General features: G+C 39.0%; 1 long non-coding RNA gene across 1 annotated transcript in view; it reads left to right on the forward strand.

The window, feature by feature from the left end:
* The window catches only part of LOC308061703, a 46,550-nt gene continuing 20,194 nt past the window's right edge, over positions 1-26,356 (forward strand). Inside the window, exon 1 of the long non-coding RNA XR_013927328.1 lies at positions 1-26,356. This exon is cut by the window's right edge and continues 8,179 nt beyond it. This is a non-coding gene — a long non-coding RNA (uncharacterized lncRNA).

Consider the following 26,356-nt stretch of genomic DNA (forward strand, 5'->3'; position numbering starts at 1 on the left):
TATTTTTTTTTCCTGTTCCAAAACCATCAGTTATTTCTTTCTGCCATTCACATGCACTATTTCTTTCCGTTTGCTAATTGTATAGTTCATTAGGATACCTTCTTGCCAGGTGTTTTTCCACATCGTACTCATTCAGCAAGAAAACACTTTTTCTTTATCCACATTATGCATTGGTAGTTTTCCCATTGGCCTTCCCAGCAGATGGGCTGTTCATCTACAGCATTTCCTTATGATATCTTTAGACACCACCATTTGCTAAATGTTTTGGCAACCTCCCTTTGACTGGACTATAGCAAGTATTTGTGACGGTCATATTCTTTCTTCCATTATTCTCCCTTCACTTTGTTTAAATGAAAACAATGATGAATCTGAATCTTGTAGCTGCAGACTGAAAATGCACTGTCTAGCACAACAGGGAGAAATGCTGTCCCCCTCCCACAAGCAAATACTGGCTCATTTCAAGTTTTGCTCAGTACTGGAATAAAAAGAACAGAAAAAATATATCCCATAACATGTAGGAAAGCATTTGTATTTTCATTTCCTTAGAGCCTCTGATATGACACTGCCTATTTGTTCCCTCTAACATGCAATGGTTTTGTCCATGTATTTCTTTTCTCATGTCCTTGCTTTTATCTTTGCCAACATGAAGGATTTATTAGTTTGACTAAAAATAACAAATACAGACTTTTAGCTCAGCATGAAATGTTTTCCTCTCCCTTGAGAAAGAACACAGCTCTCTCAGCCTTTTCCCACCAAATGGATTCCCCTATGGGACTTCATTCCGGCTGGTGATGTGTAGATTTACAATGTATCGTATATGAAACTATCAGCAGACTGTACTTGGAAGAAAAGGACGTTATCTTTGGAAGACGGAAGCTTGGTGCTGTTTCTGTTCCCGTGATGCTGGGAGACGCAGGGTCAGCACAGCCTGTGCCATGCCAGGAGGGGCTGTACCTGTGCTGCAGTTTGCAGACTCACGGGACACCCTCCTCAACAGCAGGTGCAGACCGATACCCCTCTTACAGCCCTCCCCTCCTTTCCTGGTGAATGCATGTACGGTGGCACCGAGGTTTGGAAATGAGATGGAAAGCAGATCACAAAAGAGCCAGACCTACAAAAAACTCTATGTTATGAAATGAGGAACGCTCAAAAATTAAATTATGTTTGTTCTCTACTACTTACTATTAAGTGAAAGAAATGAATTAAGCAAAAGTAATTGTTCATCTGAGACCTCCCTGAGGCTTAAATCCTTGGAAAACTCATTAAGTGTTACTGTTTGGTAATGTTGTACTATCCTCACTCCACAAATGGGGATCCAGGGTGCTGTTAGCTTGTATACTGAGAGTTTCTTCCCATGTAAATGACAGCAGGGGAGGGGAAGCAAGGAAGGAAAAATGTACATACCTAAATCTTACCCTGACATCAAATCAAAATGCAGCTAGATTGGACAAGAGTGTATGGGAGCTGGGAAGTGTTCCCATTTCCTGCAGTTTAGGTATAGCCTAGGAGAAAAATCTATATGTTCAAAGGACTTCTGTCCTACTCCAGAGGCCCCTTCCAACCTCAACGATCCTGTAATTCTGTGAAGGTGTATAACCCAGCCAGCTGGAAAGTACATGGAGAAAGATGTTCATTTTAATTCTCTTGCCTGCCAATTGACTTAGAGAGTCAGCTTTTTGGTTTCTTTCTTCAATCTTAGACATAATTAAAGTTTTAATTACTTAGAGAAAAACAAAAACAAAAACAAAAACAAAAAAACCCCCAACACACAGAATAGCTTCAAAAATAGACTGTGAGCAACACACTGCAGCACACTCAACAGTCTGATGTTTGTCTCAGTATATGGGAGATACAGGTCAATTTTTTTTACTTTTAATAAGGCACAATGGTGATCCAAGCCCAGAACAATACTCTAAACATAGTGTTATTATATTAAAAAAAGCACACAGCCATCTCAGAAAGTCCTGTTCTGCAGCTGCTTATCTCTGTAAGTTAGGTATGCTTTCAACAGGCCAATCTTGGTTTGAAAATAGCACCAATACACAGGGAAAAGTTAACAGTGCCATGTCTGTCTGTGCTCTCTGTGCAAGGACTTCATGAATGTTAGTGATGCCTAAGTGCTACATTTTGACATTGGTTTCTTTTCAAGTCCATTCTGGATGCCTTATGTAAACACATGCAATAAATCTGCAACGGAGTAGGGAACATGTCCCAGATGTGTCAGATCCTAAGTGAACACCCTTTCCTCTGAGACACCCTTCCAATTTGGAAAGAGGACAGTTTTTCCTCTACAAACCTTGAGAAGGAAATAAGGGCAAAATGTACTATCCACAAGTAAATACATCATATTCCTTAGTTCTCCTTTGAAACACGTAAATGAACAAAGTCATAGTGTTCTGAGAAGCAACTGCCTAGATTAAAGAGTATTTCCTTCCATGTTTCACAGCCACGCCTTTTTTTCCCACTGTGAAAATAAGCCAAATTTTCCTGCTTTTCTCTTGAGATCTTTGGGTAATGACAACAGACTGCTCTGTAAACAGCTGTTTCAGTGCCTGGTGAATTCAATGAATTTGGACGTACTTCAGTGACAATATCTACATTCAGAATGAGCAAATCACAGCCATATTCTGTAATGTAAAACTAAAAGTGAAAAAGATACTCAGGTGAGAGAACTGACGTAAATTAGCTTCTGTGGTAGCCACACTACAGCTGTTGTAGATGCAACACAAAGTCTGAACTAGAATTTTCTGTACTTGTGCTTTGTTTCCATTAGGACTTATGTTTGCTTTGCTGGATTTGTTTTAAGTAGATGCACACATAAGAAATGAAAATAAACTGTTCAATTGGTTTGCCTAACATGTTTAGCTAGTCTGCTGAAGGATCTCCAGCAGTCTTGCTGAAGTTAAAAGGAGGAAAACAAATACTAAGAAAGGACATTATTTCCCAACTTTTTTTTCTAAAACAACTTGGATAATCATCATCTAATTTAAAGCATTTCTTTGTCACTTATTTCATTCTTTTGTTTCCTTTGTGAATTCTTCTGCAAAGTGGAAGTGGTCTGATTTTGCTTCCACAATCTTCTAGCTAAATAGAACAAAGCAGAGACTGGGTTCCTCGTGCTGTTATTGCTTCATTATCTACAGAGATCAGGGGAAACAAGAGCTTTCCATTGCCATGGGGAACCTCCATTTCTTCAGCTCTTTTACCGAGTATACCTACATCTGCAGCTGCATTCCCCTGAAAATTGGAATAGCATCTAAAATTAAGAAAACAGACATGTTTCTTCTTTCTATTCCCACAGCATATGCATCATCCTGTACATAGGATGGAACTAGGAGATCTGGCAGCAAAAGAGCTAATTCCTAAGAGAAGCTGTGTGCCATTACGTCACTGAAAGGCTGAACAGTCAGCCGGACAACACTGAAGTTTCTGACCTCCATTCTTGGCACCCATGTAACTATGTCTCTTCTCCAGTACAAAGTAGTCCAGCTTGGCTTAGTTACAAGTGGAACATTTTCCAGGCAAAGATTTTCCTTCCATCTGTGCCCCAATTTTACCTCAAGCCAAGTAAGAGTAGCAGCAGTGGTGCACAGCTGACCTACACTACCTTGAGCAACCGCCAGCTGTTTGCCTTTACTATAGAAAGGCTCAATTTTATTTTTCAGTAGGTGGTCTGATGGCATGAGAACATGAGCCCCCCATCTACTCTTAGCTTTGTTTCCAGCTTCTGTCTCCCTTGATATTGCACACCTGCCAGAAGACACAGATTTAATCCCAGAGCTCTCATCATCTTCCTGTTCTCTGTATAATCTCTCATCTCCAGGTGTTTCAAAGTCATCTGTTTGACTGTTCATCAGCATGAATTAGCAGCCTCTTTGTGTTGGCGTTGACACAGGGTGGGAAGGGAAACTGGTCTTTACACTGGCTCATATAATAACTTTGGACGTTAGTCTTGGTAGGACATCTGCATATAGCATGTAATATGACAGGCCAAAAGGCAAACAAGTAGAGGAACCTATTATCAGTGTCCTGCATGGCCTGCTGTGGTACCTATCAGCTCTTCATAGGCTCTAGGCCCAGGCAGATGAGTTTACAAATTAGTACCCTTACACAGACTCTTTAAGTGGTAAATGCCTCTCATGGTCCCTACGAGTAATGTCTCTCACACATGCATTGACATGCCACCATCTTGTTCTTTAACTGGCACTGTCAGTCTCTTTCTGTGGCATTGAGTAAAGGTGTAGGGCATTACTCACCTGGAAGGTTTAGATAACCTGAGCTCAACTTGGAAAGTCTTGCCTTGGAAGCATCAGAAGGTTTTAGCTTAAACAATAATCTGGACTTCCTTCTGCCCTTCCTTCCCCCCCCCCCCCCCCCCCCAGCATAAGTCCAGCTGTGCAGCAGAACTAAGTTCTGAGGTACTGTCTCTATTGAGAAAAAACACTTTAAATCATCCTGGTGCTTCCTGCTTGCACAGACATCATGCCCAGCTGGTACACCTGGGAAAGTACCTTTGGAGGTGCTAATCAGGGGGCTATGTGTTCCTAGACTATGTGGCACTCTGGAGTACTCCCCCAGGCAAATAAATCTACAGGGTGGATGGTTGAATTCAAATGCCCTCCAAAGTGCCAAAAGCCAACTTGTAGGGGAACAAAGGCAGTGGGTTCATTAACATTGATTATATGCAGCTGTGGCCTTGCTTTGAAGGCAGTGAGTTGATTGACATGGATGATGTGCAGCTGTAGCTTGTCCCCACAAAGTGGTTAAATAGCTCTGAGGCGTGTGAGAGGAGGCCTGGAGAAGGAGGAAGCTTGGATGAAGCAGAGACAAGGCAGCAGTGTGGTCTGGCTGCTGGAGAATGGAGAAACAGCATGAATAGTAGAGTTTAACCAACAGTAAAGCCTTTTTGCAGCTTGCTATTTTATTTGTGTTGTGTTATATTCTGACTGCTGTAACCCAAACTGTATCACCAGCTAATGCTGGATGTCAGTACCAACAACTGTTAAACACTTGTCAGAACACAATGGGATTTTTAGCACAGAACTCAGCAGTGCTAAATCTCCTGTAATATTAATCATATAAAGCAAAAAGTAAGCTGGCCTACTCTGAGTCCTTATGTTAGCCCCAGTGTATGTTCCATATGGGCATCACATTAAAAGAGCCTGGAAGAGCAGAAAATGTAGTTTTAACCTAGTGTGATACCAAGAAATTACCTCACTGTACTGTTTAGAGAAACATGAAGTATCAGGAAGGATCTTTAGTGCTATTTTACTGAAAACCCAGTCAGAAGTGTGACTCACTATTTTAGTTATATTACTTCTTTATATTACCATCTTTGGAGGGCCACCGGGTGAAAAAGAAGCAAAACAATCAAATTTACCAACTATGGTCCTTTTATCATTAGAAAAGAGGCAAAATATCTACTGCTGACTTCACCAATACACTAAAAGTGACAGTTTTGGAGAGTGATGTGACCTGTGAGAGGGGGCAGTCTTCTTCATCTGAGTCAATGTTGAAGTACATTTTATTCACATTAAAACCGGCTTCTGTTTTGTGGTCTAACAGCATGGCTTGTAGTCAGGCAAGAGAAGAAGAGAAGTCCATTTAGTGTCGGTCGGTTTCAGCCTTTATATATAAAACTCAAATGTAAGGATCATAAATAAGACAGATAAAGTATTTAAATTTAGTTAATCTGTTGTCTGAGGAACTGCCTTGAGCCAGCAAACTACATCTACTGTAACCCTCCACCAAAGGTGACAGTCTGGGTTATTTTGCTGTTCAGCAAGGAAGTCTGCTGCTATTTAAAAATGTCATTTTATTTAGTATTTCTTTAGATCATTAGAAGAAACAGATACATGTAATCAGTGGGTTTATATAATTTTTCTCTGTCTTTATATACTTTGGTGATGGTATTAAGGTGATGCCCTTATCCTGCAGAAGTAACAGTGAAACATCAGGTAATATTTCATGAAGCTAGCAGGCAGCTTCCTTCTTTGTAGTCTTATTTGTTTATTTGAAAAAGGCAGGGGAGTGTGCTGAGATAGCAGAAGAACCAAAGGTGAAATATAAGAAGAGTGCTTTGCTTTGCTTGCTTCATCCAAAGATAATTTACTTTCCTCCTTCCATAGTTTTCACAAGAGAGAGAACATCTCTCCAGGAATCCCCCCAGTCTGTGTGTTAGCTGCTGTCATCCTTTGCTGGTGGATCAGCTACACTAGCAGCACCAGCACTTTCTTCTGTTCATGTGCATGCAGGGGGATACACGCGCCCTGTGGCAGGAATGCTGGAAAGATCCTTCCAGTTTAAGGTCTTTCTTGAATTCACTACTTTTTCTTAGAAATATATTTAGCTGAATTAGCTTTTAACAGAAGTTCAGATCCTGTTTCAAGCCAGTCCAAACATGCCTGTTTTTATAAATAATTCCAAATGCAGTGTTTGAATTTTCACAATTCTTAAAGCAATTCTTTAGCATAAACGGCCCCCACAGACATACAAACAGTGCTTAAAAATTCAGAAGAGAGCATTGTCTGTTTTATTTTTGAAGGTCTGTTGCATAAATAATGCCTTATAGTCAGCTAATCCTCAAGTGAATATAAATATTCTGTATTCAAGCACGTTTTTATTTAATAAATATTGAGAAAGTCAACACTGTTTTAATAATAATAGTAACAATGACAAAATAATAAAGGTTTTATAATTCTAAAAAAAATATTTTTGAAAGATATGTCTATCTTTCCCTAAAAGTTTCCTAACTTCTTCATTGGTTTTGTAAAAACAATCATATTCCTGTGAGAGTATTCTTAAATACCCAGGAAGGCTCAAACTGATTTTTTTATTGTTGTTGTTATGGAAAGAGGGATGGGAAAGCAGAAAAGAAAGACATCTTTCTCTCTCTCTCTCTTAGGTTTGGATGGCATTGAAACTGAGTGCTGGCCCCTTTGAGATTCCCTGAAAATCATTTCTTTGTGTTCATTAAGAAGAGAGGCTTTTTTGCAACAGTATCTTTCTTTTCATTTAACAGTTCTTGCATGTTCTCAGCAGTTCTTAGTAGCTACACTCACAGTTTACAACTTAAAAGCCTGGTGAAGCATTCTTTGTGGGGATTTGTAATAGCTAGCATTCAGTGCTTTCTTTCCAATGTGATATAAAAATATTTGGACTATTGTAGCATATCAGAAATTCTGTAACTGCTTTCCAGAGCCTACAGCTGGACCTAGAATTAATAAATAAGGATCTGCAGACAGGAATAACTTCTCCTGAAATCTACTGGCACTGGAAACATTAGGAGAGCATATATTTTGTACAGGTTTCATTAATTATCTTGAGCAATTTGCTTTGAAAATCAAGAAGAATATATATAAATATAGACTACTTTCTCCCAATATCATTTATACATATCTATTCCTTCAAATTTACTAAAACCATAGGAGAGTGTGTAGCAACCTGAACTTAATTGAAATAATTTTTCTAATTAATCTTCTGGCAGCAATATTAAGATTTATAATTTCCAATCCTTCCTAATCTGCAAACTCTCACAGAGCAGAGGGACCAGAACTTGGTTCTTTGTAAAAACTCAAATCAGTTCCTTGGCGTTAATGTTTATGATACCCATGATCATATACTGCTTTGTCCATTCCATTTCAGCTGCATCAGAGCACAGAATCGGTGATACTTTATTACTGTTGAGCAACTTGGCTTTTTTCATCTTGCAGAGTATGGCCCCAGGTCTTGTTTAATGCACAACACCCAAATCCTGCTAAAAGATAGAAATATTAACTTGTTCATAGGCTTTTCCATTACAGTTTTTACTCTTATCTCTGAATATTCCCACAAAACTCAGAGTTTATTATCCTCACTTTTCAGCCCGAGAACCAAGGCATGGGTGCATTAAAGTGAAAAATAACCATTAATTTAAAATGGCTAGTTTTAAACTCCAGAAGCCTCACTTTTCAGAACATCAACACTATAAAGCAATGTGTGTTCAAGACCTCACTCCACTGATTTGTCACTGTGAATAGTACTGGTGATGGAAGAATAAATGAAATTCTGTCTCCTAGAACAGATTCTTCTCTTGAAATCACACCTTTTTGCATACATGATTCTGTTTCAGTACTCACTGAAATTTCTTCTTGAGAGGAGGATTGGATTTTGAGAATATCAAATACCTAATTTGAGATTTGATTTTTAAGGTGCTTCAAGCATTTAAAAACATGATAGACTTGTATGATAAAACAATCTGAAAACAAACTACTCTATTTAAATAATCCAAAATTGCTTGTTTAATAAAAATTGACTCACCAGATATTGTCTAATCTGAGGAATATACATAGATTTTGAACACATCTATCATTTAAAGGATTTGAAAATTTTGAGAACTTCTTGCAATCCAAGTCGTGAATACTTGGCACTTCTGCAAATCAAAGAGAATGAGTCCAGCTGTACTGATGCCTATCATAGGTAATAAACACAACCAGAGAACGCCTGTGAGAAGTTTGGGTGAATGACCTGCCCAGGATAACAATAAGAACCTTTTGGCAGATGTTCATTTAGAATCCAGTCTTTGGGGTGTATTTCAACATCCTCAGCTGAAAGACCATTATTCATTCTTTTCCTCCAATTCCTTTTCCATTCTCTACACACCTTTCAGCTTTCACTACAGACAAAACAGAGATCATTCGAAAAATAAGCCTATTTCATCGCACACCCCTAATAAATTCCAAAAGTAGAATTTGGTGTGCAAAGAGAGACTGGAATTGACAAAAAAAGAGAAAATGTAATCACACATTTCAAATTCTTTTCATGTTGCTCATGTACAGGAATGATATTCTCAACAAGCCAAGGAAACATCATTTAGATAAAACTACTGAAAAGCAAGTGGAAAACTTACTAGAAAACTGAGTCCATCATCTGAGGTTTAAACAAAGGTGCAGTTCGGTGCAGATAAGTGCCAACTGAAGTAGGATTGGTCAGCTATAAAAATACAAAATGAGGAATGTTCCATCCCCAAGTCCTTCGTACCTCATCGCAGCTCAGTGCCAGCCTGCAGTCCTCAGACTTCTCATCCTGACTCCGGTCTGATGGCCTAACCATTCCCACTTCACCTGTATCCAGTGTCCCCATCACAGGCTTGCCCCACGTTTCCAGCAGCAGAGACTTTGATCAACCACTGCCTTTTCCGCAATACTGGCCCAGTATTTCGTCCTTGCTTGAGTGCTCACAGCTCCCCCCAGCCTAGGCTGGATGTTGCCAGATTTTTTTGGGCAAGTAAACAGTACCCCTCTCATGAAAAAGCTGTTGCTCTTCACAAACAATATTTCAAGCCCTTATTCCAAAACATGAACTTAATGGAATATTACAAGTAAAACCATCATATTGATTACTCATAAGGGGAAGGGGGAAAAAAAAAACAAAAACAAAAAACCCCAAAGAATTTTTATCTGGCCTCAGATCCAAATGTCCCAAGGTTGTTTTGTCTGAAGCAGCTCCTGGATGGACATTTCAGCTTATCTATAACCAAATGTATGAACAACTGAATTGGAAGGTAACTTCAGAGCTGTCCGGTGCTCCTAGAAAAACTTTATTTATCATGCTCTCTGTTCCCACTGCTTAGAGCTTCTTAAAGTGGTATTTATATCTTGGTATAAGTAATTGAAGTGGGAGAGTTGTGTTCTTAAGCAATTAGCAAATGTGGATTATAAACAGTGTGACACTGATGGACATGTTGGAGATAGAAACTGAATATTAAAAAATAAAATTATTTGACTGTGCCTCCCCTTATCTTATTCCCTCTTCCTCATGGTTCAATGCAAAATTGCATTTCCTACTCCCCCACCCCTTACTCGTTCCTGCAAGCCTTTGCTGAGCTGATATCCTTCTACATGTATGCAGCAGGAGTGAAAAGAGGTAATATTCACATCAGAAAGAATCAGCAGGACACAACTGAACACTGCAGCCCCTTGAACTGACTGAGACTGAGGTTGTAATATAACTAATTCTTGGTCTTAGTGTCTTGTTGAATGAACAAATCTGTTTAGTAGATTCCTTTTCATTATTGTAACTACTGTATCAAGGAGAAGATACTTTGTTTTCCACTTAATTTACAGACTGAACACCAAGTGAATGTTAATATATTGCTGCAGTTCACCACCCATAGTTCAGCTACTTCAAGGGCAGGCCTTTCCAAAAATAAGTGTAGCTTCTCATATATCTTGTTTGCAGTTTTATGGTATATCCCAAGGCTTTCTGAAATAATGCTAGTATGTTATTCTTCAGCCATCTTCTTATCCTTGATGGTTTCCCATGAACTGAATAAATGTTTGCATAAGCAATAAATTTGCTTATTTTTCCCATGCGTTTCTGAGTACTTCTGGCTGCTCTGTATACTTTCTGGATAAAATGGCCCATCAATTTAAATGGCTTCTAATCTTTATCATTCACTCGCTTTACAGTTAACTTACAATCGTATTCTTCATATACTGTCCTTGGAAGTCTAGTCACTGATTTATGAAACTTTAGCGTCTATCTCTTGCTGGGAAAAATATAAAATGCATGTTTATTATATCTAAATCCTTGGCAACATCATAACAGTGATAAAGACAGTGGGTTTACCAGCCTTTGTCTCCCATACACACACCACCAAAATAATGGGTGTTTTCCTTGGTACCATAGCAATTTTGGTTTTGGGATAATATCATTGGCTTTCATTATGCAGGTTCAGTTCTATCCTCTAGTCAGTCTACTACTCTTACAGAGCTATATGTCTGGATAACATAATGAATACATGTATCTATCAAAAATTTGGGTTTGTTATGCAAGCAAAAGAACCTGATGCAGGAGTTGAATTTTGTGCTGTTTAATAAATTAAAACAGCATAAAAAGGACTTATGATACTAACTACATGGCATCGTTCATTAGCGGAAAAGGTTTTGTAGTCACTGAAAAGGAAATAGATTCTCTCATTCTGAAAATTTGCATGCTCAGGTGGATAATTATAGCTGGGAAAGTCCAACATTGGACATTTGTTTTATAGCTAATCTGATAGGACCATGTATACTTAATGTTTGAATGGAAAATTCTGCAGTGTGTCTTTCATCACCTTCAAACTACCCCAAGGCTGCTGTTATCCTCTTCTAAAAAACAGTAACTGGAGTAGATCGAAGTCCCTGTAATCAGTGAAACTAGAAATTACATCAAGGCATAATATTTTTAGAAGAAACTCCAACAGTATAGACAAAGTTAATGTTTTTATTTCCTAGACTATTAAAACATTTTTTATACTTTTAATATTTTTTCTTCCCTCTTTCTTTCACTCACCCACAAATACATCAGGATTGGCAATGGAAAATTATTTCATAATTTGCATGAATTTCCCTCTTCAAGCAGGTATATTTTTCTTTGAACTGATTAATCATTCTTTGCAGACAAAATAAAACCCCAATATAAATGAACAAGTCCTAGCTAATGTTACATCAGGGAAGACTACTCAGTGCTCTGAGGTTTAAACTTTAACATGAGTGTTGACTGTGGTGTCAGACCCTGGTGAACATAGTAGCAGTTCAAGCACACAAGGGTTAGGCAGAAAAAAAGAACTCCTTTGTGAGTTGGCCAGACTGGAAGTTTGATTAGGACATGCATGTGTACCAGAGTAGGTGGGAAGTCAGGAAGCAACAGCTGGTCTCTCTGAATTATTTTGATTTTAACTTTATAACTAGCTGCTCCTTCCACCAAACTCAGAGAGAGACCGGAGGTAGTCCTGTGGATGGCAGGCTGTCTCTGAACATCCCTACTGGGATGAGTCATTGGCTCAGTGCTGTGGCCATTAGGTGTCCATTTAAGAGAACCAAATCAAACATATTCTACCAAAAACTAATGTAAATATTTTGTGGCAGTTTAATCATATTTCATACCTTAATCTACTCTTCCTTTGTATATTTGTATGACTACATTACTGAGCAAGAGTGTAGTCTCTTGGGGTAATTGGGTTGGGGTTTTTTTGTTTTTGTTTTTTTTTTAAGTCCTATTCAATTCTGGGCGTTTCCAACCTCATAAACTGACTGAATTGCTTTCCTCAGCTTGATTCTCCTCAGGGCTTTTACCTCCTTGGAGTAGTTATAAAACAGCTACTTTAAAGGGGGAAAGGCCAAGAAACAGAGAAAACAACTAAGAAATTAAAGGAAAAGACTTGTTAGTTTACTTTAAGTGAATATCTAGGCATAATACGCAAGATAATTGACCTGAAGTATCACTCATGTAATACATATCTAATGTTTTGATACACCTTGATACGGGAGTTTGTGAATGCATGTGTTGAAAAAACAACCAGACAACACTGTGAAAGCAGAATCCTACAGAGACTTTTCAATCGAAAGAAAGCTCTGTCCCAGAAAGTCCCTAGTGAGTTTCTTGCTGGAGTGTGAGAGGGTGTGATGGGGAAGCAATGTTACATGTTGGCCTTGCACTTCTGCTCTAGCCAAGGCATCTGCTATGGGCCGTTACCAGCTGCAGCACCACCAGGGCAGCCAGCCCTATGGGCGCAGTCAGTACAGATCGTATCATGGATTCAGGCAAGCCAACATGCAAACACTGAGAGAAAGAACATTGGTTTGATTCAAAATAAAACCAAGATAAAATAAAGCCACACCATAGTCTTCACTTTCAAGGTCTCTGGTGACTGGCAAAAGAATAAGCATAGGAATGAATCATTAGTGGAAGCAGGAAGACTTAAAAGGAAGTAATGTCTCCAGGCAACTTTGATTCTTTTATTTTTCATTTAAGAAAATGGGTAACGAAGCTGAAAGGGCCTATGAAAACTGTTTGGGTTTGTTGTCATTTAAATAATGTCTGAAAATTAATTCATATCCACTCTCTGTAAGATCACTGACATATAACTAAAAAATCTTTGCACAAAGGGACTTGACAGGAAGGAATGTAATGCAGGGGGAGACATGCGTTGAGAATATGGTGAGTTAGCCTTAGTGATTTAGGGAATAGAACAAATAAAAACCTTAATGAAATTCACTGGAAACAAATGGACAGAAACTGCAAATACCTCTGAGAGCAGAGGAATAATATAGAGGGAACTAAAGATATCCAAAATGTGAGAAGATAAAAGAAGATCCAAATAGAAAAATTGTGAGGTAATACCATGAGAAATTAGCTGAAATTCAGCTATTCAGTCAAAGAGGAGAGAAATGTGACATGCTGCAGAGGAAAAAAGATGTGCTGAACTGAACTCCCACTAACTAAAAAAAAAACGCCTGTTATTTTTTCTCAGTCTGACTCTAAATTTTCATTTTGAAGTTTAGTTGGATGTTTTCCTGAACTAAAACTGAAGTAAATGAAATATTTCTTCTCCCCTCTCAAAATACTTCAACTAAAAAATGACATGGAACAGTGAACATTTTAACCTTTGAAACAGGTTTACACTAAGCTGAACATAAGCTATTTCCCTCAAGTACAATATTTCTTTTTTGCAGTAGTTTGTCAAGCTGTTTGTGGAACCGTATCTGTTGAGATGGGAAGACCTTGGCTTTAAGTAATCAACCTGGATGCTTTCTTGTTTGTTACAGAATCTGCGCACGACTAGCAGGAGAAACACAGGAATCTAAACCAAATTAAAAACCTACAAACTTGCAGTTTCAGAGGACATGCCTAGGTTACACGTAGGCCTTCTCGACAGGACTCAGTGAGGCTGACTGAACAGCACTATGTCCAGGGGAAAGCAGGTGTGTCTTCACACTCACGGAGTCTTTCATCAGCTACATTTACTCTTTCAAAAATTTATGTTTTTTTTCATTCACTGTGGAGCTTAGTTGTGTTCGTTGCAAGTGGGTTTTCCCACGGTCCAGATCCCATCATTGCCAAGCAAGGAATGCCAGCTGAGCCAACACGGGAATGTGCGGTGCATTAAAATTTCCTCTGCGCTGGAAGAATGAGGAGGCTGGCATCTGTCTTTCTTGTAGCATGCTCCTCTATCACTCCATCAAAGTGCCACAACAGATCCTCTGACATGAGCTCAGTGTGAGTTCATAGATCAGCAGAGGGGAGGAAGTGAGGGAAAGCTTTTTCTTATGGCGGTAAGAGGGCTGTACCCCACCGGAGAGGACGCTGTGGTCCAAGTCCCTGTACAGCCACCTTTCAAGATATCCTCCGTTATGACTTCATGCTGGAGGATGGATTCCAAATCCATCAAGATGATAGTGGCAGGAGAATAGATGGTCAGTGAATATGGAGACCAGCATCGCCACCTCCAAGCCCTCTGGAACTGCTTGCAATCAAAAGTTGTTCAGGATTTGGATGATCTGTGATCACTGTTAATTCAGCTAAGGCCATGCTCAAAACAACAGAGTTGACAGCTGAAGCAGAAATTTGCATTTCTTAATCTCCTCCCCTGCACTTCCACGGTTCCACAGGATTTCCATAATATAGAAAGCTCAAAACAAATTATTTGCTACATAATTCAAAGCAAAAGGAATGAAATACTTGCACTCATTATATTCTCCAAGTTCTCAGGTGGAGAAGTAAGAAGTGGAGAAACCTACACTTTTCACAAATGTCAATTACAGCATTGTCCTTTGAGCACCCTCACAAATCTTTTCATTTTCATTTTCCTACCAAGTAAAAGTACCTTTGGGAAGTTAAGTAACTGATTTCCAGTGTGAATTAGTTCACATTCATTGGAAAGGACTGGGTCAATTACCAGAATGTAATTGGCTTTTATGAGAAATAAATGAATCACAGCTCAACTCAAACTGCTTCTAAACCAAAAAGTTTATCAATCCAGTTCTATGATTTAGGTATCCAGTTCATCAAAGGAATGGGTGTGCAGATGGCAGCTAACTCAGTATAGACCTTGCAAATACTGAGTGTTTCTGTCCTGAGCTAAACAACCTTTTAGACACTTTCCTAGAGCAGAGCCAGAGTATCCTTACATGACTGAGGATGCATATGAAGGTAGTTAGAATATAAAGATGACACAGCTTCCAGTGGCTGAGTGTGACTTCAAGGACTCCTTATATCCCTCTGTTCTCCATCATGGCAGCTCCCTCCCAAATTTACATCCCTCTTTGAGTGCTGTGTTTGTCTCCAGCTACAACTATCTCTGAGGCCATACCTGGAATTGTGTGTTATTGCCTGCATCTCCTCTTGCTGCAGGGTCCTCTGCGCTGCTCCAAGCAGACTGACGGCACTGTTCCTGCCTCTCACTTGCTCACTAGTCAGATGTTCCTCTGTTTTTACAGCTACCTATATCACGCTACTGTTCTTTTCATTTTCTTTTTCCTAACCATGCTGTAAACTCTGCCCATCTTTTCTGCCTTGTCCTATTGTATCCCTTTCAAGAATTCTGATTATGTATGCCCCGTTCCCGCCTTCCCACTACCACCAATGATCTTGTATCTTTCCTGCTTTAATACAGGCAGGATTTAAGCTGCCAAATGCTCTATCTACCCTGTGGTCTTCCCTCTCCTCGTTTTTTTTTTCCATATACTTTTCCCTGTTACACTTACTGCTGCCTGGGAGACAGTCCCTCTCAGTACAGCATATTGATCATTTTGGAGAGATGAGCAGAAGTGAAAACTGAACACATTTATTGCAAAAAGGGCCAGCTGCTGACAAGAAACAGTTCTTTGTCTTGCTGACAGTCAGAGAGGGGGACTATAGCCATGTCTCTACTAAATACTTGCAGAGGCATGCCTCTTTCGTCCTCATTTGCTGTCTTCAGTGCTCCAATTGACAACACACTCAGCGGGTTTCCTCTGAAAATGCAGTATTGTCTGATGTGTGGAAACGAATATAATGCAGTGATAAAAAGTTGTCATATATACTCTAACAAAGAAATGCCACTAAAGTTAACATGAAGCCTTAGAAACTTAGCCAAATATGTACAGGCTGGTTTGAGCTAGTCTAAGCAGAGTTACAGAACTGAGACTTGACGTGCTTCTGCACTGGGGGGATGTGCACAGCTCAGTGTCTCATTGCTAGAAATGTGCTATCGGTGTTGGGAGCATGGAAAAGAATAACCAAAGAGGTTAGCAACCTTTGAGAAGCTGATTTATGAAACAAGGGTAGGACAGTCTGCACAGCAATTAGAGAGTATCTAATGATCTACAAATAACAACAAAAAGAACAATCATTTAGGATAACTAATGACAAGTATAACCTATAAAACCTAAAGTAGCTCTTTAGGCTGCCTATGCAAGGTGAGACCTACTTACATGCAGCATACACTGGGGTCAGTGTCACTATCTAGCATGTCTAAATTTGAAGTCATCTGTGGGTGTCAAAGTGGATGGCTCTTTGATAGATAAGGTAGAATAAAATATTGATATTTCCACTGTGGAAATAATTTTACCAGGCAATATTGATGGAACACTTATCTTAGCAGGTACTCTCCTATCCTAAGATCTCTATAGCCATGTGAACTGTCAGAAAATTATTCAAAGAATATTTATGAGACTAATATATCATAATTCTAGTTCTGTAAAAACTTAAATTTCTATTACAATTATTTAGGCCAAAATTTTTCACTTCAGTCACTGATTTATACAGATTACACTACCTAAACTGATCAGGATGCATTCTTCTATTCAAACATGAAAAACAAGGACATTAAAAGGTGTCATTTTTGCACAGTGCTAAAATAGTTATTCCCAAGGAATTTACTAAGGTCATTTTTAAACTATATTATAAATTGTAGGAACCACTTAAATGAAAATCAGGCTGAACAAAACACCTAGGGGTGCATTATTTTGGGACGATGTGCAAGAGAAATAATAGACATAGTATCTGCCATTAGTGTTAGAGAGACATGAGCACTCTTCATTCTTTGTAATAAAAAGTCCCCTAATACCCACCCTTGAGAATTCTATTTTACCTAATTACTCTGTTTCATATTCTGCATTACTAATCCCATTAGTGTTTTCAGAGGAAATATCAGAACAATTACATTTCTCAATGATCAGTGTTCTGTCTTTTTTTGTCAGGTGTTTCATGTACTTACACTATATGCACTGTCATGCTTTTTTGCAATTTTAAAGCAAGGTCAGCTGCCAAGACAAAATTTTGTTTTGTATGAGGCTTTCCTTAGTGACTTTTGGACCTCTGGAAAATATGTGCATTTAATAGAACCAGTAACAGTGTTTAGACAACCAGAATGCACTTCAGTGAAAATCTTTGATAATGATAACATCATCCAGAGAACAAAAGTATCCCCACCTTCTAGATTTATCACACCAGTCTAACTTTTACACTTGGACATTTCCCTGGACAAGTTCTGTGTAGCCGGTAAAAGCTGCAGACCTCAGGTGGGCTGAGCCATGCTCTGATGAGGCCTGTGTCTCTGAGAAGTGGCTGACACAAGATGGGATGAATTCAAGTGAAGGTGTTCAGTCACAAATTCCAAGTAGCAGACTCCCAAATCTAAACAAAATCTTCAGTTTTCTAAACAAAACCTGTGACTGAGAGCATGCAAACATAGCTCAAATGAGCATGTGAAAGCTGTCTAACAAGTTGAGGAGATGAATAGATAAATAAAACAGACTGTTCGGGAAAAATCACAGAGAACTATGAAATATTTTTCATTTTAATAGACAGATTATCAAAGGTAAACACTGTTGCTGTTATATCAAGTTTGGTTATCCTTCAGGTGCCCAGTAGTTCCTGTATCTTTATACCTGAAGTCCTCTGTGGTAGTGCTCCTGCTTAAAGCTCTGCTCTCCATAGTGACACTGCAAGAATCTGGCCCTTTGTTGAGATTTATCAGGTTATTTCAGCCAATTTGACATTGTATCTATCACACATACCAAGAAACTTCATTTTCTGGGTTGGAAGAGGTTGATTCTACTGTGCTGGCAGTATCTAAACTCAGAGTAAGAAACTAACATATTTGTTACCCTTGTCTCTAGGCAAGATCAGAGTGTATTTGCAACTGATTTTAGAGAGTCCAGTTTCTCTGAAGATTATTTCTATGTTCCCAGTCATATTAGAGTGGGAGAAATTGGAGTAAAAGACAAAAAAAGCTATGGGACCCTTAAGCATGATGGCCTTCTGTCAGGAGGATGAAATTCAACCTTGCAAGGAGGGGAAACCTGAAGTACTTCTTCTGCCTCTTGCTTTGGCTGCAATTTCAGTGGTTCTTTATCTTTGTTTTTCCATAGTAACTCCCAACAGAAATCTACGCACTGAAATGGAGCCTACTGAAACCATGCCAAAAGGGAGAAGACAGATGTATTGATATCACTACTTAATTCAGCCAAATGATTTTCGTTGACTGCAGGGTACAGGTGTGAGAATGAAGACACTGCGTATCTGCCAGTCTCCCTGCTCCCTGTGATTAATGGCCTTGCGCTTTCTGCCGCTTCTCGCAACTCCTAGCGTATAACTCCTGAGGGAAGGCAAGCAGAGGCTTGATCTGGGACTCTCATCAGACTGTATGAACTCAGTGACCTACTGTTCTGGTATTAATAAGAAGTTAAAATATGCACATGCATCCAACACATACAGCTCAGTAGAGACACATTCCTTGGCAATAAAGCAACGAGTATGGACAAGTAAAAATAAAAATGCTCACAGCAACTTCTAGCAAGAAAGGCAAAATTAGCTCTTTGCAGCTACTGGTTTTTAGTGACAGAAGTGTATTGACATAGTAGTTAATTATCAATACCACGAAGGAGCACAAAGTAGTGCTAACTATACTTTTCTCTTTCTTTTAAATGTTTCAAAGAAAGCAGACTCTATGGATTCAACACTGAAAAAAGTACCCCACATCCTATAAGAGTTCATTGGAGACTCGAGTGGGCAAAAAGGAAGGAGAGGAGGAAACTCTTCTGCCTGAGTCAGTGGTATTGTTCTTACCATTGGAGGTGAACAGCAGCAGCACCAAGGAAAGAAGGGAAAGAGACTCTGCATCCCACCGGCTGAACAGCAAGTACTAAAGGATTTAGCCACGTAGCCACTGTAGCAGGAACCATCATACAGAATTAGATAGCTTTTTTAAGTTCACATTCCTTCTGCTCAGGGCCGAATCCTTTCATGGGTAGATATTTGGTTCAAAAAGCCAATTGTGCTCACTCCTCTCTTCAGAATACAGGTTGAAAGAGAGCAAACAGCATCCCACCCTCCCCAAGCAACCTGATAAATAAGGCACACATTTAGAAAGTGGGATGGCTTAGGACTTTAATTGGGCAAGACAACAAATGCTATTGTGATACTTCCAGCACTGAGCTGCTTTGCACAGAGCAATTTGAGTGTCTGCACTGCACACTGAGTGCCCTGGCACCTCCCAAGGAGAGTGTCACAAGTCATAGCTCCTCTCTGATCTGAGCCATCAGTATGCTGTAGCTCATGCTATTGCTTATCTTACCATCTTCACAGCCCATGCCATCCAATGCATCAAGCTTCATTTGCTGATGAGTGGTTACGTATTTCTGTGTAAAGTTCTTTTATTTCAATGCAACACTATTTTTCACTTACAGTACACATGAAAGCAAAACTGCATAGTGCCCAAATCAGCAACAAGTTAAATGCATTATCCCTATTTACTGACATTTTGAGCCCTTAGACCTGGAATATGCAGCTTTCCAACTGACTTAGAGGTTTTGTTTTGAAAGCAAAAGACTAAGGATTATTTCTGTTACTCAAGTATCAATAATGCTTTCAACACCCTATATATTATATGACCTAGAGAAGAGATTGGAGTATGTTGCTAAATATTTACTGATAAGATTGGATTATTATGAGTTATACACAACGATTTATTAAACTGACATGAAAAAAAACAGAAAACAAAAATTACCTGAGGAACAGGGACACAGACATACCACTCAGCTGACGTTAGGTTAGAAAAAACTGCTATGGTTAGCTTTGTTTGATTTTTTTTATTAAAAGAGGAAGCTGGATTTGAGGAAATCCATAGTGGTTTGCCTCCAGTGCAGGCTACAGTGTACTGGTGTGGCTGTGGAGGTGAAGTTTGGGGTGAGCCTGGTTCAATTCTTTTCTGAATGATTAAGCTTACATTGAGGCTGTGTGTGGCTAGAAAGTGATAAATCATGCCGGGTTTCCTAGGTCATATACAGAACTTCAGTGTAGTCGTTAGTTCCAATTTGCTTTGCACATTCAAGCATAAGTTTCAAAAGTAAAATCGTCCTGCACACTGGATTATCTGTATTATTGATCACTATCATTATGCAGTTACTTAGAAATACTCAGTTTGAAGAGTTGGACTGTTCATCCATTGATTCATTAAGAGCTTTTGGCAATTTTTCATGTCAGTAGTTTTTCATCATGCAGGTATGTCCTTGAAATGACATCATGTCAGAGCTGAAGACAGTAATTAAATTTCAGTCTTTTTCTGATAGCTTCAGGCTACCATCTCAGGTGGCTTTCCAATACAGGCTACTTTAATTTGAAACCAAAAATACATTTGAAGATACCCCCTTTTAAGTACAGAGAGAGCAAAAAATAGTTTTTTACATTAGCCATTTCTGTTCTCTGGGATGCTATAAATTCCTCCTTTTTATTCTGGGGTGATACTATATAAATTCCCAACTGCTGTTTCAAAAGCAGGTGACAACCATCAACAACTAGACCCTATCTCCAGAACTCATTGACAAAGGACTGGCAGAAATCCTGCACTTTTAAAGATGCAGCTAACTTCCATGACTGGACTAATTGAAAGCTTTAATTTAAAGCCCTTTGAAATCCCTGGACAAAGCTCCCATTGAGTGCAAAGACTGGTAGAGTAGGGACCAAAAGTCTGTGTGCCATTCCTGAACACTTACCAAAACAGCCCCTACAGGTGCATTCATGTGTAAAGAACACAAACACTGAAACCTCCGGGAAGAGAAACCTGCTGCCCATCCTGTGTTTCCTCCCTCCTCAAATATTCTTCCTGTCTCCAGCAGCGAGTACCTGTGTGCCTCCCAGGAGGTGTAAGCATGCTCCCAAAAATGTCTGGAAGGGCAGACCCTGAGGTTCTGAGATGGATTTCTAACTGGCTACAAGCATGGGTCCTAGGATTTTGACCAGGTTGGTTTGTAAAGTGTGATTTCAGGCTTTATAGCCCTCTCTCAAAAAGTCCTCAACAGTAAAAGTGTATGTTGCTATGGAGTACAATGCTTACAGTAGTGATTTATTAACAATGCATCTTTTTTTTTTTTTTTTTCTGTATAAGATTTGGAACCCAAGAGGCCATTTTCAGATCCATTCCAAATCCCAGTATTTCAATGCTAATTACTAAAAGTGCAGGAGCAATGCACTCGCTCTGCTTGGACCATCTGGCAGATTTCTGAGCTTTGCAGTTTGTTGGTCTTCAGAGTCATCCTACAAGTTTTAGAAAAAAAAAATATTACTGAACTCTCCAGCAATTACATGACTATTTAACATGTTAAAAAAATAGGACAATAGAAATGCAGAGCTTCTACTAACAAAGGTTGAGGCTTCACATTAATGAAAATAATGATGGAATCTAGAGAATGGAAGGGTCTATTTAATATAAATTAAGATTCTTTTTCTACAATGTTTGACTGAGGTTTCCATCTTTTGATGTTTTTCTGAGATGAACTTCTGTAAAACAGTTAAATGTAATTGGTCAGCTACCCTCTGATGACTGACAGAAGCATTGTAAGGTAATAAACTAGGCTCTTACAATGCACTGCAAACAAGAAAATGGGCACTGCTGGTGAAATTGTATCAGACTTGCTTCTTGAAAGTAAGACAAGCTGTACTGAAACTTCATTTAGAAGAGATTTCCGCCAGTCTAATAGCTAATTAGCCAGAATGGTTCTGCCTTGGACATGACACCATTAGATAGTCCCCCTGACAACTGTGTCTAAGGACACAAATAGCTGTGGATATGGTCTTTAAATCCTCGCTGATGTTTGAGTCAATGTTCAGTGAAGCAAACACCCATTGGTTTTATGTGGAAAGACATACATAGCTAAACAGGGCATACTCCAGTCACTAATGCATTTACCTCCGGAATGCCAAAAGTGTGATATATACATATACATAAGGTAATTACTTGCAAGATTAATTTGCTGCTGAATAGTTGTTTATGCACTTACAAGAAATCATGAGAACAGCTTGTTAATCAAACTTGTTCCCCTGTTATTACAACCAACACGCTGCCCTTCACAGTCTTCTGGAGTTGCCTGTGTAAGACCCTATGTCATGTTTACTTCTTTAAAAGTTTAAAATTGTCAGGAGCAAGAATACAGAAGCGTGCTGAGCAAGAGTTAAGCACTCAGCCTGCAAAGCCCTGTGCTAGTGTGCCCAAAAGACCCCAGCTAGCATCTCTGTGTTGAGCTGGGGGTAGCCAATGACTCCACACCTTCTATACTTGCTCACCTGATATCTACACGTTCTTAAAACTTGCCATTTTCCCCACTTCCAGTTCCTAAATTCATGAGAGTTTATTAATTAAATATGCAATGCATATTAATTAAATATAATGTATTTGTTTGTGTTTGCATTTCCATTTTTCAAAACTGCTCCCCAGTCTAAGATTATTGTATTCATATACACACTATAACAATGAACAATCTAATAAGGTAAAAACTCATCAAAATAATTTCCATACAAAACAAATCAATATGCAAATAACATGTCCCACTCCATCCATTTAGCCAATATCCTGAGTAATCTAAACAGCAGAGCTGCATGCCCTTTGAATGCAAATGAAAGGAAACAGCTGGTGATGCACACTAGCGCATGGGCAAACTTTTTCCATAATGGATTTTCTTTCATCATCAAACTGCTCAGAAAATACTTTGCAATTTGGTTATGCTCACGTCATTCAAACTTCCACAGCAGAGAGAAACTACCTGTAGTATTGATTACCACAGACATGAAACACCAGTGGTCTGTGATTGACTGCATTGATACTGAGCTCTGGAAGAAAAAAGTGTTGGTTTTGACATCTTAATACACAACCACTTAGTGACCCATCTCCTTGAAATATAGTTGGGCCACATAGCTTTGTGGGACTGTATTTACGATTAACCAGCCCAGTAACCATAGCAAGAGCTTGTAGCTACGTGCAAGCACAAACTTCCCTGAAGATCACATTCTTTGAATGCAAATCTCTGCCAAAACTTTGATGCAGGTGAGTGCTAGGACACACTAGGGAAAGAAGGCAGGACCTGCGTTCACCGTTTGATTTGGCCAGGTGGTGTCTGCCTCTATACATATCCTCTATCACAACTTCAGATAAATTGTCAAGAAGACAAATTAACCCCTGGGCCCAATCCTCACACCACCAAAAAGCAAGTTTTATAGGTACCAGAAGGGGAGCTAGCCTGCCAACAGTTTAGTGGTATGGTATCCATCTAGAAATCTGATAAAGGTATGCAGACCTTGTGATTCCTCTGACATACACTAAGTCTTAGAGACACTTGGGTTGAAATTTTTATGGAGTCATTAAGAAAAAAAATCCTGGATTTAGCCGTTCCTCAAGTGATCTAAAAGAAATCTAAATAAAACAGGAAATGAGAATTCCAGTTTTGATACCCTGAAAAAATTATTACCACCCTAGTACTTAGCACTTTTGATGTCTTGTTATATCAAAGGCATAGAATGATTTTTTGATATTTTTTTTCCCCAGACATTCACTATGTTTCCACACAGCTATGTGGAAAATGACTCTCTTACAATGTGGAGTCACATGACAAATAAATGTCTAGAAATCATCTTTGGGAGATACTATAAGAGCAGTTACAGAAATCTGGGATATCAAAATATCATCCCGTCCATCCCTCTGCACTGAGACAGGTTCAAGGATATTTTACGGGTCCTTGCCAGATGTATCTCCAGCTTCCTTTTATGCCCCCTTAAAGACAGATCTCTCAATGTTTCTTGCTAAACAGTCACTTAGCCAAAAAGCTTTTTCTGCTAGCCAGCCTTCAGTTCTCATAGGGTTGGTTAACCCCTACTATCTCTTGTCTTACTCTGCATGGACACCCAGTACAGCTGAGCTCACTCTCTTCATAGGAGTCTTTTATATATCTGAATATTGTGAAACATACTCTCGGTCATCATTCTTTTTCCTTTTTTTAATGCTTGATAAAACTGATTTCTTCAAGTTTCCATATAGATCATGTTTATGTTTGTTTTTTTTTTTTCTCTATGTTTTACAAGTTAAAAAAACAGATAATTTCTCATCTTTTTTAAAAATATTTTCTTTTTTGTTTTTTTTTTTTTTGGGGGGGGGGGTTAACCATCTTATTCTTTGTCAGTTTGTCTGGGTTTTCTCTTAGCAGCGGATGTCAGTACCACAGCTGAGAAATCACTAATGCTGAGAATATCAAACGGCTTTCCAATTTTTGCATATGTATTGTGTTATTCAGCTCATGCTTAGCCTCTAGTCCACAATAAACACTCATCCTTTCCACATTGCCTGCAGCCTAACCAGTTTTTTCTCAAGTTTTACTTCTGCCATTCTTCTTAAATGTAGTGCTTTGTACTCAGCTTTACTGAACATCACCTCAGTGTTTTGGGGCTGTTTCTCCAAGTTATCGAGATCACTTTGAATTGCACCCCTTTTTAAAAGTATTTGCAGTTGCTTTCCCCTTTGGTGTCATCTGTGGATTTTGGGGGAAAATTATTGTCCATCATCCTAACTGTTAATGCTGGTATTGTGTATTACTGAGCAAAGAAGAGAGCCTCATGGGCCCCTCCTTGATATGCCCTCTAGTTTGACAGAATCCTGTAATCACTCTTTGGCTGAAATTTTGAGCAGTGATGCACTCACCCCATAATAATTTTATAGATTATAGTCCATGTATGACTGTGATTAAGGCATGGCTGATGGTCTTAAATTAGACTTTTAAAGTCTTGAGATTGGCATTTGCATTCTTCCCACACACACACACCCAACTCGTGATGGTAGTATAAACCAGAATAAAGCTTGTGGGTAGACTATTCATCTTAACATAAGCAGATTTGCTTTCAGTAAAACCTAAATTCAGATTTCCCTGGATTTACAATGCTGATTTTAAGAAAATCCTAACATCTATATACTTGCAGATGCCTGTATAATATTCACTCCATTTTATCTGGCTACTTTTTTGTAATATTTCTTCATCAGAGGAAAAGTTAAAAACACATTATTCTTTAATACTAAGGAAGAAACTCAAATGCTACTGCACAATATTTCTGAGTCTGACAATAGAAGAATGATGATAAGGGTACCACATTCAGTTTAAATCACTTTAGCAGTTCAAACACCCGAGGATATATTTTCCACAGCAGTGAAGCACTGCGGAGCCTTCAAGAATGTGATGGCTTTGGCAGAAATGGGAGGGAGCAGATGACCGAGTCCTGGGAGAGGCCTTCCTGCATTCTGAAGCAGCTGCTTCCACTTCTTGCTCTCCTTTCCCGCCACGCACGCCTCCTCCATATGGGATAGTATCGGCGTGCTGGCTTCACCTCGCTGGGATGGGGCAGGCACAAGAAGAAGCAATCTGCAAATTCAGCTTGGCAGAGCTGCGCAACACACGCGGCCAAGCTCAGCCCTGCACTTGTGCTTAACTTCCTGGCTTGGAGAGCTGTGAAAGGAGTGGCAACCAGTCAAACGCAGTCTTGAAATTGTTGGGATTGCTGGAGCAAGTGATTTCCCAGAACTTCTGGTGCATGTGGCCAACCTTCATCATCTGACTACAGTATTGTAGCTGAGAGAGCTTCATTGGAAATTAGCCGTAGAGGTAACAGACTGCCTTGATGATGATGACAATGGCACAAAAGTCCGGTTTAAAATATACCTGACTTTTGCTCTGGCCCTGCCTATAGCCCAGTATCCATGGTTTTCAAATTGTGGTCTGTGGACCACTGGCGTTTGTGACTTTCTTATAAGGACTCTGCAAATGATAACTAAACATCCTTCTCAGCACAAGCCCTCCCCAATGTGTCACTAGTAGCTTCAAATACATCATGTCACAAATAAGCCTAAGTGTTTCACCAAAATGTTCTGGCAAATTTTTAAGGAGCCCACAGATGAGAGAAGTTTAACGCCTATTGTCTGTTTACCATTGTAGGTAATTACCGTTATCTAGGTATCATTATTTAAATTTATCTTAGTTACAATCTTTTAGCATATATTCATGATATTATTTTAAGTGTCTTTGTTATTATTTTAAGACCATGCAGGGCAAACAAGCTAGTGACGCAGATAATAGATTTTTAAAGATATTTTGTTACTTGCAATTAAACAATAAGCTTATTTGCATTTTCTCAGAAAGTTACTTCTATGTTCAAAATAAATGCTATTTTTATGAAGGAATTGGATAGAATTTTTCTATTTAAAAAAAAAGCATCATAACTTTCAAGGCCCTTTATTCTTGAGCAATTTCTTACTATTCATAAA

This window comes from Falco punctatus (assembly GCF_963210335.1).
Source record: "Falco punctatus genome assembly, chromosome: 3".
NCBI classification, from domain to species: domain Eukaryota; kingdom Metazoa; phylum Chordata; class Aves; order Falconiformes; family Falconidae; genus Falco; species Falco punctatus.